The sequence below is a fragment of the Hoplias malabaricus genome, chromosome 10, assembly GCF_029633855.1.
Source record: "Hoplias malabaricus isolate fHopMal1 chromosome 10, fHopMal1.hap1, whole genome shotgun sequence".
Lineage (NCBI taxonomy): Eukaryota > Metazoa > Chordata > Actinopteri > Characiformes > Erythrinidae > Hoplias > Hoplias malabaricus.
The window spans coordinates 30464908-30482293 of NC_089809.1; the positions used below are offsets into that span (position 1 = coordinate 30464908).

At 40.4% G+C, this 17386-nt stretch overlaps 1 protein-coding gene across 1 annotated transcript in view; it reads left to right on the plus strand.

Moving 5' to 3' along the window:
• Positions 1–421: 421 nt before the first annotated feature.
• tgfbr2b (transforming growth factor beta receptor 2b) overlaps positions 422–17386 on the plus strand; it is a 50568-nt gene continuing 33603 nt past the window's right edge. Inside the window, exon 1 of the mRNA XM_066683366.1 lies at positions 422–605. The gene's annotated coding sequence lies outside the window, so the exon portion shown is untranslated. The remainder of the gene's footprint in view (positions 606–17386) is intronic.

Sequence of the window (17386 nt, forward strand, 5' to 3'; positions counted from 1 at the left end):
CATCAGCTTGGCTTCTAATTGTATCAGTGCATAATTACCTCTGACTTTCATGTTGTCAATGTAAAATTGACTCTGCTTTTTTTTTAAAGACATAATTGATTCATTCCTAGCCTTGTTTTAAAATCGCTGCTTAGCTTAACTGTTGTTGTCCATTATTACCTTGGTCAAGCTTCCATCCATTATTCATCCACATGTTTTCAGTGGATCTGAAAATCTGATATTGTTCAAAATGTATAGGCTTTCTATCACAGCTTCTCTGTGGACTGGATTGAATCTGGGGAATGGATCATTCCTGCTGTGGCTCGTCCTCAGCTCCACCCCTTGGCAATGATTCACACCTACAGCTATTTAGACACTCATTGACTCAGAGATTTAAGCTCCTCTCATTTCAGTAAGATGATTATGGATTTACCAGCGTAGCATGTGACTTCCTGTGTTTTGATCAATGACTGTCCTGATAGCGATTGTAAACTAACCTATAATAAAGCTACTCTGCATGTGTTGTCTGCTCACCACAATTTTGATTCAGTTTAAGAATCAAAAAGAAAAGTCAGTAAGAGTAAGCTTTGGATTTCTCTTGTGGTAAAAGATATGCGTGGTCAAAGGTGAGTCATTTCTTTCATGCAAGTTTGCACCATCTTGATAGTAGAAGAGTAGAATGACTAGGAAATGCAGGGGCTGCCCCTAAATTTGCTGTGAATGAATAATTTTTCTATTTGGATTCACATAACTGATCTTGACTCTGTAAAGAACTTGTACCCTAAGGTGGTTTTGTAAATACTTCAGTGTCCACTGAAATATAATACTGTTGTGTTGAGGAGGAGCTGGTACTATCCATGCTGCAGAAGGCATTTTGAACCAGTTGAAATGCTCAGTGGTTCATTAGGCTAATATTGCTTACACACAATTCAAGGGTCTTGTGTTCATGTATGCAGACCTTGCCTCAAGTCAGTGTTTATAAGGAGTTTGGTGTTTTCTTCCCTGGTTTCCAGTGGGCGTTTTAGTTCCCTCCATCAATACAACAACACACGGTGGTAGATGTATTGACTGTGTGAAATTGTCCAGATGTGAGAGTGAGTAAGTAACTGGGTGAGATGCCATGCAATGGATTTACACCCTGTCCACCCCAAGGTTGCATCCCAGTAATTCAGGGAAGTGATCAGCGACAGTAATCAGGATGAAGGAGTTGTATAAGATGAATTAGTAATTGAAATGCGCTGGTGTTAGCTTGTGCACCTTATAGTAGCTGAGCATGCATATTGGTTGGTATGAGAGCTAGAAAATTATAGGGGGGAAACAATGTCTTTATCCAAAACTGCTGACCATGCTGAGCTCAGGGTCTCCGCTAGGCCGGAAAGATTAATCATCTTTTTTTTTTCTAGACAATAATCACTATTTAAATCACAGTTGCAATACTGGTGAGAAATATTACAATTACATATTTTCCACAGATTGTTCAGCCCTAGGCACCACAATACTATACACCTGAGTCTGCACAATGCTCCCAGTTCATGCACTGTTAATGTGTCTTTTATTATTTCTACCACTTTACATAAATCACATTGACTTACCTTGTAATTGTTTTGTGTCTTGGGTTCACAACCCAAACCCTAGGGTCCATAAAATACGTAGACCAGGGACGACTTGTTATTCCACTCTTTTCCCCCATTTTAAAATAGAAACTTTATGTAGGTCACCTACATTAACCGAAGTGTGGTACTGTAAGGAGAAGACCTAAAGATTAGAGCTTAGAACATGGAGCACAATTCGTGGGCGGAGCTTGGATACCTGAGTTTTGTCTGTCCCTTTTGCAGTGTCCAACGGTTTCTTTCTATGTAAACACCGCGCGCACATAAACACACACTGAGAGGGCTCTCACTCTGCCTGCCACACTTCATTTGCCTGCACTCACTGAAAATGACATTTGGGGGGGCTGGGGATTTTTAATTAGCGGGTTGACTCTCTGGCAAACACCAGGAGTCACCTGACCATTAAAGATGGCCACTAATTAAACCAGATTTGTCCTCTTGAGTTAAGAGGAGCGTTTGATCAAGCCGTGCTTTCATGAGCCACAGTTTGCAGCTTGACACTCTACAGTTCCTGAGCTGCAATGTATCCTCAGACAGGGAGTTCAGGAGTTCAGTGTGGATTCCTGCGCTCTCTCTCCGTTTCACCTTCCTTACTCTTGTGTAACAGCCATGACCGCTTTTTTTTCTTCTTCTTCTTTCTGTCTCCATATGCTGCTATCCTTGCTGCCCTTCTGGTGTAAACACACACAGTGTCATAAGCAGTCTAGACTGTGTAGATGGTGCTTGTTGAAGGAACACTCATAAAAATGGTTTAGAGTTCAGTGGCTTGGCTGATTGAATTCCCTATGAACTGACCACACACACAGCACATACACATGTGTAGAAGTGCTTCATTCTCCTTCTTTCTCTCTCTCTCTCTCTCTCTCTCTCTCTCTCTCTAAAATATGCTTGTGTGCAATCACTATTCAAAATGGTTCTGGAGACAGCGCTGCCTTCTAGACAGAAATAATGTAGTTTGGTCACCAGCCAAAGGGCAAGGATGAACCTGATTGGTTAGCACACTCTGGGCCGAGATTTTCACATACTGTGTCATAAACTGGTAAAGCTTCACCTAGAACCCCGCTGTTGTCTGCTCTGACTGACTTTGGAAGAAATTAATGTGTGATATAATTTAATTTATTTTTTCCCTGAAGATCTGCTTTATAATTTGTTAAAAGCGCTGCAAAAATCTTAGTCTTTAGTTTTGCTGCCTCAAAGGAAGCTGCAGAATGTTAGAATGCGCAGCGGCCTCTGAGGCAGACTCTGAAAAAACAATCATGTGCTTTTCCACTTTCTCTGAGCCTCTACTTTAGAGGCAGGAATTGTATATTGTATAACATTCTGTAGCTCCTTCAGAGGCCTCTGTAAACAACTTGTTTTTCCTCAGTGGCAGCACCCCTCATTCTCCCTCTGTCTTTTATTCTCCAGTTTGTCTTTGCATCTTGTTTTTTTTCCTTCTCTCTATTTATCAGACTTTCATTTGTCACTCACTGCAGTTTTTTGTTTCTCCATCTTTTTTTTTTTTTTTAACCCTGTCTCACTCTATTTCACTGTTGCTGTTTCTTAGTCTTCCAGTCTCTCATTCACACCCATGAGTTCTCTCACATTTCCAAGACAATTCTATGCATGAGTAAAGCATGAAGCACTTGACCACAAGTCACCTTCTGTCACACACTGTCTGAGAGAGCACAAAACAGACAGCAAAAAAAGAAGGAAGTGGAATAAACTGATTTTAAAAGCTGTATTTGTCTAGTGGAAAGATGAACTTGTAGGCTGAGAGAGAGAGAGTAGGAGGAGGCTATGAACACTGCATACCAGAGTGCTGAGGTAGAGCCGGTAGGGTGGACTAGGGTCAGTGAAAAACATACTGCACTAAACATGCTTTACAATTTCTCACATGATTCATTGCACACACACACACACACCTAAAACCTTCTGCACTTTGCCAGAGCTTTTCTGAAAATGAATAAAGGTGAGCATGAAAAGAGGCTAGAGAAAGCAGGTAGGCTTTATTAAACTAGTATAAAATAACATGTAAACATTGGTTTTAAAAAAGCATAGACAGCCAACATCTATCATCTAACATCTAACTATTCATACATCCAAAAAACATGACTGATGTGCTTCATTCGTTTCCCCATCAGTCAGCTCCTGGAAAACAGCATCATATGTTACTGATTAAACACACTCTGATTTAAACAAGAACAGACTGTTCAACATGCAGTCATTCATCAGCAGGAAGAGCGAAGACTGAACCCATGTGCACAATGCAGAAAGCTTCTCTAACAAAATATGCAGCGTCTACAGCTGTAGATAAATTAGACTGAGCTCAGATATCACTGTAAGAGGAATCCCACTCATTTTTCAATAAATTCTGCATAATTCAAATCCTGGATCATAAACAAAAGCATTCAGAGTGGTCTGCTGTAAAGTGATGCATTATAATGAAACTTACCAACTCTGCTTTTCTTTAAAATGGCAACTGGGAACCAGAGCTTGCTGTGTCTTTTTGTACTTTGTATTATTTCAATGTGATTTAAAATAATGATTACTGACCGACTCCTAATGTTAAAGCGTGCATGCGAGAGTAGGAACTGTTAATTCAGCTGTATTTCACATTCCAGTTCATGAAATGAATTTGGAACTGTTCTGCGGCGACCAAACATCTTCTTTTCTTTTCAAGTCCTCTTCTTGGGACCTAAAAATGCATCCGGCAGGGATTTCTAACTCGCCAAAATTGTCTGCAGGCTTTTCCCTGTCCCATTTCTTGCCATAAGCCCTAAATCCTTCATTAAAATGCTCACTTTGATGACGTTGTTGAAAGGTGAGCAGAAGGCACGGGGGTTGAATTGAATGGCTATATGGCTAATGGCGGTGTGGCAAAACTAGGCTTGCCTAATTTCTCTTTGTTTGGAGAACACAAGTCTTTTTTAATTCTGCCATTCATAACCATAGTCAGGGAGAACACAACTGACCTTGTTCTCTCTGGATTGGTAGGATGGCCCATCATCTCCCCTCAGCATGCAAGCACACTGCTAGCCATTGTTAGCGTCTGTTAGCTAGCAGAGCTAATCTGGGCAGTTATAGATATCAGTGATGTTGTGTTAGCAAGTTTGCAAAAAAGCAGTGACAGTGGAAATGTCTGTGAATATTGAGTTAAAAATATTTTAAAAATGCAATAAAAAAACACATTTAGTTTTAAAGGTATGAACATTAAACCAAACAAAACAGTCTGAAATGACTCGTATGCCACCCTACCGTGTCTGATTTTGCCTGTCAGTTGCTTACCTACAGTTACTGCAGCTTTAACTGAGAAACGTCCATCCTTTCAGGCCTCTCACAATTGTTGAAAGTGGAGTTTTTAATGTAAGAAGGTGACTTTTGTGAAATATGAAACTATTTTTTACTGTCTGCTGAGACTGTCAGGCTGTGGCCCAGCTGTTCAAACACTTGTTCTGCAGATGCCAAGCTAAAGGCAACACACTACACCCCCTCAGACTGGGTTTAACCCACTTCCTCTGCACTGAGGTCTACTATTACTCTCTCTCTTTTTCACGGTTGTCTCTCTCTCTCTGGCCTTGGTAACTTGGTATGACACATTTTTCAGTTTTTGGTGCAGTATGAAAATGTATGCAGATTTCATAAACAAGCACATGGTTTTCTTCATTTGCATGAACAAACACAATATTATTTAACTACTCTTTTTGTGTTTGAATGAACAAATAAACATCTCCTGTTTCCCTTGCAATGGGACAATGAGATAAGCGTGTGTGTGGGAGAGAGAGAGATACACCCAAGCCTCTTTCTTACTAAATCCCATACACAGTTTATCACTCGTATAAGAGCGCTTCGAGGAAATGTCTCACTAGGGAAATTCTAGGTGTGACCAAAACAGATCACATTGTGCTGACAGAAGTACTCTATCTCCTTTGCTTACTCTCATTGCTTACTCTCGTTTTCTCTCTTTCTTGCTCTCATTCTCTCATTGTCTACTCTCACTCTCTCATTACATTCCATCTATCTACATTCTCTCTCTCTCTCATTGCTTAGTCTCATTCTCTTTCCCTGCCTCTCTGATTGCTTACTCTCCATTTCTCTCTCAAATATGACCTCTCGCGTTCTCCCTCTCCATCACTTATTACCTCTCTCCCTTCCTTGCCAGCCTCATATCAATGCTCTCTGTTTTCCACTCTGCTGAGTGCTGCAGCAGATGTCATTTTTCTCCCAATTGTTTCAGGAGCTGAATTTAGGGCCTCCATGTTTATCTGTTATTAGATAACAATGTTGGGATTTGTTTTTTCACTTTGTCGTCATTTGTACCTCACTCCATGCTCCACTCTCACCTAATCTCTGCAGTAAATTCCAAAACTGCTTTTTTAATTAATTAGCTGCTGCTCATTATATCCACCCATGTTCCCACATGTTACAGCGATATCAAACTCTCATAACTATACTTTTTTGTTTCTTACTTTGTGTCATACTACTCTTTAAACCACCCACAGCCCTTTACAGTGTGGTAAATGTTCTTGAAGTTTGAACCGATAGAAATTCTTTGATTTGTGTTTTGCTCTTAGTTTTGACTCAGGATTTTATTTCATTGCACAAATGTAAAAAATATACACTTAAAAACAGAGGTGTGGAGTGATGCTATAGAACATTTCACTGATGAGAGATGTGTCTGCACTTTTGACAAAAATGACATCTTGGACAGACCAACAGAAAATGTGGTATTAATAATTGCTAATTAATTTCCATTAAAAGTAACAAGGTGTATTTCAATCTCCTGTAAAGTTACCAGTTCAGTTCAGGTTTTTTTCCTGATAGTGAGGATATGCAAAACTGAAGAACCATCTGCATGCTTTTAAACTCCTCACAATATTAAGGTTTTTATTACAGTTTTATACCCGTTCTCCTAAATCCAGATGTCCAAGCCAAGAATTTGAGGAAGATACTTTTTGTTATCCCTTTATTTACAGGCTACACTGATGACATGAAGCTAGAATTCTTCACAGAGGTTTGGCCCCTCTTTCTACACCTATGCGACACTTAGCTCATAAAGGACTATATGAAGCCCCTGCACAGAGGCCTCTCCCCACATTAATCACCACAAGTATTTCATTATAGAGGGCTGGGAGAAGCTGCCTAGGTGAAGAGCCTTCATAAAGCTGCGAGGGACTTACTGCATCGCTGGCAAATGAACTATGTTTTTGTTCTGTCCACACCCTGCTGCAGATGGGAACGTCCCTAATTGACTCCGACTTAATTCCTAGCCCTTAGCTGTCTTCGGCGGGCAGCAGTGTGGATTGGTGTGATTGGAAACAGTGATTGAGTCTGAAGAGAACGTTTGTGTTGGCTGTGGGCCTGGCCTGGGCATGTCATCCTGGAAAAGTGTAAAGTCAATATGTGCACAGTCACTGTTCGGCTAAAGCCTGTTCCCTGTGAGTCCAGTACAACTCTGGTGAATAGAGCGGTCCTGCTGCATTGTTTACAGCTGTTAAAACATGCTGCATATCTCCAGCTCTGTTTGGACAGCTGAGTCAAATGCAGATTGGCTGTTTTGTCAGACTTGATCGGTTTTGTGGTTTTAGACTTGCTGCAGGCATGTGACCACTGGCCATTTTTGACCATTCGAAACCACTTCATCATTATTTGGACGGGCTTAAAATAGGAAGTGAAGAGATTTGGCTAGTCAAAATGCTGTGATGATTATAGGCTACAAGGAAATGTCCAGATATTAATTTAATTGAAAAAAAACGGGTATCTCCAAAATAGCAACTTTACAGGGGAAGGAAAATAAAACCTTGACTTTTAGTGGAAGTCAGCTGTGTTCAAATGATGCAGTAAACTAAAAACTGTCAATAATGGAGATGTTTTTATTGGACAATGACAATATATGGTTCCAGTAAACATTGTGTGAGCACTTGTAAGATGTCAAAGTGTAACACATTGCTTCTTAAGCAGGACTCATGTTAAAATCAGCTGAATTTTTAGAGGCTTTACTGTGTAAGAGCTCTTACCAAACCACATGATTTCATTAACGGCCTATCTTCTTTAATAAATAAAGGAACTCTATTAGGCAATAAGTGGGTTCAATAATAATTAATACAATACTTTTGCTGTACCTTGTTAGAGCAAAACCATTCAGGTCATGATCAAAAACCCTGCATTACATTTTCAAGGCGTCTGAAAAAGGTGACATCAGATCAACTAGCATTTAACTCACAAACTGATAACATGAAACTGTGTCGCAATGTTGCACTTCAGTACAGCAGTGTTCTATGAGTATGAGTTGCTTGTGATTCCAACCACTGAAAGCCCCCTTTCAGCATTATTTTGATCAGTCAGCGCTATGTTAGGTTTGTGGCGGTATTCTCCTTTGCCTTACAAACTGGAGCTAATGAAGCATGGACTCTCGTACTGAACAGTTGTACAATCCTGAGTCACTCAGTGTATTTGCCAGGGCCTATTTAAGTCTTTCCCCTGAGATAACAACATTATCCCCGGCCTCACTGGCCTCGCCCTGAACTGACAGGGAAAACGAAGCACTTCCTGTCCACTTGGGCCTGTGTGTGTATGTTTTGCTCTTAGTCACTGAGTGAGCGAATGTTAGTATTGTGTTTCTCAGCCCTTCTGGGATTGCACAAGCCATTTGCAATGACATCATCAGCATCTAGGACTGCCGCCCCTGACTCTACAGCGACACATGCATCATTATGTGATAGTGAGAGCATACAAGATAATATTCAGCCTACCTAATGATGAACGTTCTGACCCACAAACACTGCTGTACAGTACTTACGCCTGGGAGGATTTTACGTTAGTCATATGTTGTAATACATTTTCAATAGGTCATTATCTTGAAAAGTACAATATATATATATGAGTGGGCTTTTGCTTTTTTAAAGGAGATATAATGTAATGGCATACTCTGACTTGCAGTCCCTTTCACCTTGACCAGACTGTCAGACAGGTCACAACATCGCGTCCATTTCTTCCTAGATCTTGTGATTCTTCTTCATGTAACTCCCATTGTCTTGATCATCTCGTCTTCCCTCTTGATGGAGGTCTTCAGAGTGGTCTCCTTCGATCTCATGGATACCACTCAACAACTGCATGGGTCCACTGTTTGTCTGTGAACTGTGCAACATGACCAGCCTATCTGAGCTTGGCCTGTCTGTACTCTGACCTACAGTAGGGTCATTTAATCTCTTGCAATGAAAAACCACATATCAGCCATTTCTGTTCTTTAGTAGCACTGCTTGTTGTCCAGTTTTAGCAATGGAAATCCTTTCTCATCATGAGCGTATGTTTAAATTGAAAGATACACCAAATGAAGGGGCCAAATCTTAATTTGAGGCAAACCCTAGTTCTGTCATCCTCAAACAGTGTTAACAGAACAATTTCACATATATGGTTTGTGGCTGCAAGGACCTAATTAAAGAAACTTGTATCTATTCCATGTTTGTTCATTTTTATAAATTCATTCATCTTCTATAACTGCTTAAACCCGATTACAGTGGTTCAGAAGCCCACCAAGAACCTTTGGGTGCATGGCAGGAACACACCATGGACAGTCCATCCCCGGGCATAACACATTCACTCAGACACTCGTATTAGTAGACACAGGGGAGAACACACCAATCTCCTCAGTGACCCAAGGTGAGGACCCCATTGAGCCAGGACCCTGAACCCTGTGGCTATGTGGCAATTATAACTATGACACCCCAACCCATGCTGGGGATTCGACTGGATTGACTCACACCGCCAGCGTTTTGTTTAACGGCCAAACCCATTAAACGATTGTGCCACAGAGACACATCAGTAATGTTGTAAACGTGTAGTTAAAGACAAAGCATTTATATCAAGGCTCCCACTTCATCAGTTGGGAGCATTCAGTGTTTCTATAACTCGTAGTTCCTGTAACTCGTAGTAGTACATACCACAGGTTTCACCGTTCTGTGGAGAGTAGTGTGCAACATGTGGTGGAGCTAGTATTTCTGCATATGATACTAGTTATTGTATCTAGTTACACTTCATTCCTGTGGGGCACAAAAGCATAAGCCCCCCTGGGGTTTTTAGTTTAGACATGTCATTCATGTGTGTGTTCCCACACACACACACACACACACATTGCATAGAGCATCCCAGCAGAAGACTTATCAGCTGTTATTCTTCTTGGGCTGAGATTAGAGCCCATCCTCCCGCTCTGTAGTAGATAAGGCCGGCTGACCGAGACCTCAGCAGCAGTAAATCATTATGGTGTAATAGCTGACAGTGGCTGAGCTGGGACGAGGCCTGTGTAGTTGGGCTTGGGGTTATTGGATCCTCGCTTTCCTGACGGGATTTCCTGTCCCACAAAAAATGCCATGGCTCAGATTCAGCTCTCTTCTGCCCGGTGCTCTTAGGAGAGGTGGGATCTGCCTCGTCTACAGCCAGGAGAAAAGCTCTACTCACTCACCCCAGTTTAGTTTCAATGTAGATCTGTCGCCAATACTGAATTCAACCTGATCACTTGATTTCTAAAGATCATTCATTCTGATTAAGAGCTTCCAGGCTTGTGGTTTTTTTTTTGTTTGTTTTTTTTAAGAACTTCACAGACACTAAAAGACTATGCATTTCTTTCTTAGTCAAATTGAATATACTGCTTGCATTTTTTAAAACCCTAAGTTAAGGAAACTTAATAATCCTTTTTAAAATATGATGATATATTTATGCAATAATACACTTGAGGTTCATTATATCAGGAACCTTTAGTGTATTATTGCGATTATACCACAGTTTGTTATCACCGTTTATTAGGTTTTAAGATAAAGAACCGTGAAAAATAATTTTTTTTTTTAATCAACCTTCCATGAGGTAGAATAGTTCCATTCCATCAAACATTGTGCGATGTTGGACCTGTCCAGGATTTCTGAACTTTGGTTCTCTCCAGCGAGCCGATCCGTGTTCACACCAGATTTCTTGTGAAACAAGGATGCATTACACGGAGCTGCTCTCTGTCCAAATCAGGATAGAAGCAGAGATAAATGCATCAAGCCAATAAAATGTCATGGTTTAACCATTGTTAACAGGGGATCAGTTCTTAGTGATATATATCATGCACTAAACGATGCCAAGTTCTTGCTGTTTAAATTAAAGCTGAATATTTTGGAGTATCGCTCTAGAGCCGTGCTGCTGGTGAAAAAAGACGCGCCTCAACTTGAGTTAAACCCAATCATAAAAACCACATAGATGTAGACAATTACTTTTTATTTATTTACAATTTTCTTTTGTTTACACATCAGAAAGAAGATAACGGTCCACTGCGCCATAACCATTTACTCTGTTCAAAATATTGTTCACGAACGGAGAATGAACTGGATCGCCATTGGGTGAAAACGTCCATGCAGAGCTCTGTTTTGTAAGCGTTGGCCTCGTTGCTAGGTTACATGTGTTTTGCAGAGTGATACCTGAAGAGCTTCGGTTAATGTAATGTGCAGTTACTTGTCACTGTACAATGTACAACGAAATGTGTGTTACGCATTTAACCCATCTGTGATAGTGAACACACACACACACACACACACTAGTGCACTAGGTGCTGTGAACACACACCCATAGCAGTGGACAGCCATTCCTGTAATGTTCGTGTAATGTTGCCAGTCACATTGTAGGGTCGGAACTAATTGTGGTATAACATGTAAATATTGTTAGAGTTTCAGAATTTATCAGTGACAAGTGACAATACAGTGACAAGTAACTGCACATTACATTAACCGAAGCTCTTCGGGTATCACTCCGCAAAACACATGTAACCTAGCAACGAGGCCAACGCTTACAAAACAGAGCTCTGCATGGACGTTTTCACCCAATGGCGATCCAGTTCATTCTCCGTTCGTGAACAATATTTTGAACAGAGTAAATGGTTATGGCGCAGTGGACCGTTATCTTCTTTCTGATGTGTAAACAAAAGAAAATTGTAAATAAATAAAAGATGTAGACAATTACTTATGTGGTTTTTATGATTGGGTTTAACTCAAGTTGAGGCGCGTCTTTTTTCACCAGCAGCACGGCTCTAGAGCGATACTCCAAAATATTCAGCTTGAACTTGGCATCGTTTAGTGTATGATATATATCACTAAGATCTGATCCCCTGTAAACAATGGTTAAACCATGACATTTTATTGGCTTGATGCATTTATCTCTGCTTCTATCCTGATTTGGACAGAGAGCAGCTCTGTGTAATGCATCCTTGTTTCACAAGAAATCTGGTGTGAACACGGATCGGCTCGCTGGAGAGAACCAAAGTTCAGAAATCCTGGACGGGTCCAACATCGCACAATGTTTGATGGAATGGAACTATTCTACCTCATGGAAGGTTGATTAAAAAAAATATATATATATTTTTCACGGTTCTTTATCTTAAAACCTAATAATAAACAGTGATAACAAACTGTGGTATAATCACAATAATACACTAAAGGCTCCTCACCAGTCCAGGTAAAATAAAATGCAAAAATAGACTGTTGTAAATACAATGTTTGTGAGGTCATGAAAAAAAATCAAACATGCATCTATATATTCAGCCTATTGCAGTACAGCTCCACTTGTTCGTGTTTAGGTTATGAGCAATGTTTCAGCCTGGACTGCTTTTTAATGAGACAAATATAGCTATATTAGGTACATAAAACATTATAAATTTGTCATTTATGAGCCTCAGAAATATCTACATATAAAGTTATATGGGCACTTTAAACATAATTGATCAAATAATCAGTTGATATCTTAATCACTATCTTGATTAAATGTTATAGAGATGAATAGAAGCTCTGTCAGTATTGATGACCCTAATATGTAGTGGCAGCTCATATCTGATTGGCTTGTAGTTCATGAGCTGCACTGTTTTCCTGCTACTGACTGCTTGGGCAGATTTCAGGATTTATTTTTTCTTGGGTTTATATGCTTCCTTTGTCATAATAGTCATTTTCTCTTTGTACAGAACATAAGAATAGACTTTTCTAAACTATGTACATTACTCCAACCACATTTTATAAGCTCTTGTTCTAAATCATAAACACTAAATCCAGAGCTTCCTAACATTGAGGGTCTTGTATCTCAAACCATCGTCAGCAGGCCCTGTAATTATCCCCTCACTGGTTTGAGCCCTCCTGCTTTCATCCTGTAATGACAGACCTGCTCCTCATTATGAACGCTCAGCCTTTGCCAGATCCCTAACCCAAGTGGCCACATACCACCACCCTTTAAAGGGGGTTTCTCCTCTGACTCTAGGGTTTGCCCCAGTAAAGCATTCCACTGCATTCCAGCAGAGCTTCCTGCGAATCAGGCCTGGAAATGGGGTTCATAGCAGCCCTGTGTCCTCACCCAACTCTAAAGACTAGTTTCCTTCCATCTAAGACCCTCTTTCATGTAGTCAGATCGCTGTGATCACTGCAGCAAAAGCCGCAGTGTGGCTGCAACTCAAACGGGTTTGCGGAACATGAAGTCTCTCTTTATTAAGGGAAAGCAAGGGAAATGGTAACACACACACACACACACGTACATATACTATCAGAAAAAAGATATGGTAGGGGTACATCATTGGGCATAGAATGCAGTTGTGTACATTGCATTCTCTGCTCCAAAAGGAGAGATGAATGTTTGTCATTTTTAATTATAGAAATGTGTAAAATTAAAGAACATTAAATTCACTCATTCATTCATTATCTGTAACCGCTTATCCAGTTCAGGGTCGCGGTGGGTCCAGAACCTACCTGGAATCACTGGGCACAAGGCGGGAACACACCCTGGAGGGTGCGCCAGTCTTTCACAGGGCAACACACACTCACAGAGTCACTCACACATTCACACCTATGGACAATTTGGAGTCGCCAATCCACCTCCCAACGTGTGTCTTTGGACACCAGAGCACTCGGAGGAAACCCACACGGACGCAGGGAGAATTGTAGTGTTTCAGTGCTCCTGAAATAAATGGAAGGCATTTGGATATAATGGTAATAAACTGGTTCCTGTATGCGCATTTACTACAGCAGTACTCCTGTTGTTTACTTTGTGCTTTTCAAACTGACCAAAACAATTAAATGAATTATCTACCCATGAAGCTGTTCTAAAGAAAATTGAGCAATATAATAACTGCTGTGGAAAACACTGAAACTTTAAACTTTCCACACATCTTTAGTCAACAGCAAAAAATCAAATTGGATCATTGTATGTTTCACAACACCTTTTGAATATGGTTCTATAGTAAGAAATATAAAGCTTCCATTAGAGGGAAATTAGTGAGAAAACTGTGAGCAAAGTCCCAGTGCCATCACAGCTGCAGTATTTGACCAAAGGCTATTGATAGTGAGACACTCCCAGAACATATGGAGGGTTAGGCCAGCTGCTCTATGCCATATGCACCAAAAAAGGATCAGTACACCATTTCATAAAAGGCCGAAACCATTTAATAGTGGTAGCATAGGCCCTAAGAAGACCTCTCTGGTTTTACTTCTCAGCAGAAAGGCAGGATTGCGCTCATGGGAAAGAGGTCTCTAGCAACGTTTAAAGTGACGTAGTGTAAAATTGTGCATGAGCATAATAATTTGGGTATCTTTTTCCAGCAAATAAACTGTGAAATATAACAACCCAGTAAGTGTATTGTGGTCTACCTACATCAGAATACAAAAGGGTAAAATATGTTCTCTTTAAGATGCATATTTCATACACAAAAGGTTTGCATCATGGATACGACTCCATTTTTATATCCCTCTGGACAACTCTGTGACTGCTGGCTCATCTGCACATTTTCCAGAGCCCGGTCCCTGAAGGCCACATATCTGTACTTTTAACCTTGCCTTAATGTTGTTGTAATATTTTCTGCTTTTAATTTATAAGTCAATTACAAATAAAGAAATAAAGCCTAGTTGTTCTGCATGTTTAGAAGTTCTGTAGCAAGTGATAATGAGATCAAGGAATACGAAGATAAGAAGTGGTCGACCATGGTCACCTCCTGTCCAGAAGCTGGAGTGTCCCACTTCCTGCTTTCCTGTCTGCACCAAAGTTCGGTGCTCCTGCCTCCACAAACTGCTTACTGTTGAGAAAAGCCTGTTTCCGTGCTCCGTATGGGGTCACAGTCACAGACTGTGTGTGAAGGGTGATGGAGGACAGAGAAAATCCCCACTATTTGCCATTGTGGATGTGAAACACATTTTAAATGAACGCTACTGATAGAGTTCATCCCCTTTATTCTATAAAGATAATAAAGAAGTTACGTGTGCATATGTGCATGTGTCAGCACTGACTGCACACTAAAGGAGCCAGAGTCTCTCATTAGATTTAGTCTGCAAACTTTTGGACTTATAGTGTATATTCTCCTTAATTTCCCAGGTAGCAGATGGAGACAATAAGCCACTGAGAGGAAGAAGATAATGACACACTTGCAATCCTAGAAATAAGGCTTCTTAATAGGTCTTGGCTTATGTACCCTGTTATAGGAAAAAAAATCTATAGCTCTCTCTCTCTCTCTCTCTCTCTCTCTCTCTCTCAGTGCTTCCCCTCCTCACTGAACAATGGTGTTTTTCAGCTAATTGCTCATTTCCATCACAATCATTTGTGTTTGCCGAGTGATAACTGAGCAGAGTGGCCACCCAGCCTCCATGAGTAACAATGATGAAAAACTGAATGATCTAACTACATCCCAAAATATTTATGAGTTGTGTAACTGTGAGCAAGTTTTGGTAATGTTACAGTCATATGCACACACAGCACATATTTTCATCCATCAGAGCTTAAAGAGAATTTGTATGTGGTCTCATTATTTCCCCAAAATAATTACAAGGCACAAGGCATTTGTAGAACTTATAACAATAGAGCTGTATAACAAGCAAGGCATCTTCTTGCTTATCTGTGCTCTGTAGTTTATCCGTGCCAAAGGTTAAAAAACATTTAAAGTGGTTTTAAGTGGTCTTGCAAATTTTTAATTGTCCCCTAACCACTGGAGTTCCAACATAATAGAACATGTTTATGGCATTTGTCAGATGTCCTTGTCCAGGGTAACTTTCAAATTTGCTAATGCTACGTTGGGAGTCTTGTCCAAGAACTATTACTGGTATGTTGTGTCTGTGCCAAAGCTGACCCTAATCCACGGTGTGGAGGTCACTACTTTCAGCTGGATTGAGTTCACTAAAAACACTCTGCCTCTACAATTATATAAAAAGGGTACAGTGACCACCAGCTAGATAACTCTGCAGTGTAGTAAACAGTCATTATGACTTTGGATAAATTGACTTGTTTCCTGTTGAGAACAACACAGAGCTCTTTCCTGCAACTGTCAGCATGTCGGGAGTGTTTGATGGAATTGCTGGAAAGTGATGTTATACACATACATTCATTCATTCATTCATTATCTGTAACCGCTTATCCATTTCAGGGTCGCGGTGGGTCCAGAGCCTACCTGGAATCATTGGGCGCAAGGCCTTCACAGGGCAACACAGACACACACACATTCACTCACACCTACGGACACCTGTTTGAGTCACCAATCCACATACCAACTAGTGTTTTTGGACTGTGGGAGGAAACCGGAGCACCCGGAGGAAACCCGTGCGGACACGGGGAGAACACACCAACTCCTCACAGTGTTATACACATGCATTGTTTAGATAGATAGATAGATAGATATTTACACTAGATAACAGTGCTTATAGAATTTGATTACATTCATCCTCATAACATTAGTGAACTCATGTTGGACGATTAGGTCTGGAAATGCTGCTTCAATTATTCTCAGAAGTAAAGAATGGTTCTCTATCACTCCAGAGAATGCAGTTCATCTCTACAATCCAGTGCTGGGTGCGGTTATATTTCTGTAACTCACACTTGGAATCAGGCATGGTAGATTTATCAACCTATTACAAATGCTTTTTTATTGGCTGTTTGTGCAATTGAAAACCACAAGATTTTTTTTTTTTTTACAATTTTACTGTCAGTAAAAATACTTGTGTTTTTTTTATTTGTTCACCTGCTGTTGTCATCTTGCTGGTGATGAACATGGAGTTCATAGCCCATTTTTGAACTGTGCTCCTATATACAAATTTGTTGTTAGGGGTATATCGGCCTCCCTCTCAGCCCTACCCTTCTTTCCCAACAAGAACTGAGACACTAACAGAGGGGTAAGGCTAAAGGTAACATGGGATTCACCCAAAGTGATGGTGGCACAAAGTCCTGGAGTTGTGGGTTCAAGCCTTGCCTTAGGTCACTGTGTGTGAGCAGTTTGTGTGTTCTACCTGTGCCTGCATAGGTTTATTCTCACAGTCCAAAAACACATTGGCAGTTGGATTGGCTATGCAAATTTGTCCATAGGTGTGACTAAATGGGTGGTGCCCTGTCTAAGTGTGTTTCTGGCATGCGCCCAGTGATTCTGTGTATACTCCAGACTCACCATAAAAATGTATTATATTAAGGAGCATATTTCAAATCATATTCATTCAAATTAGAACTGATTACAGATGTTTAATTTCTAGTCTCTCAAACCATATCCCGTGGTTGGGCTTCTCACACTCTGTACAGCCCTCTCAACGTGAGCATAAGTCCCATTCCCCTTTATTATATGCAGGATTTGTATGGCTATAAGAACTGATTTGTATTCTGGGAACAACAAACTGTATAAAAACCAAAATGAAATCTTATACTAGGTGCTCCTTGAGGACTGATATCCTGTTTTTATTCTGATATCCCGTGGAATGTCATCAGCACACTAATATAGCACTAGGCATGTTCTAACATGAACAGCACAAACCCAGCTTTATGAAATGAATCCTATGTCTACATGTGTATGTGCA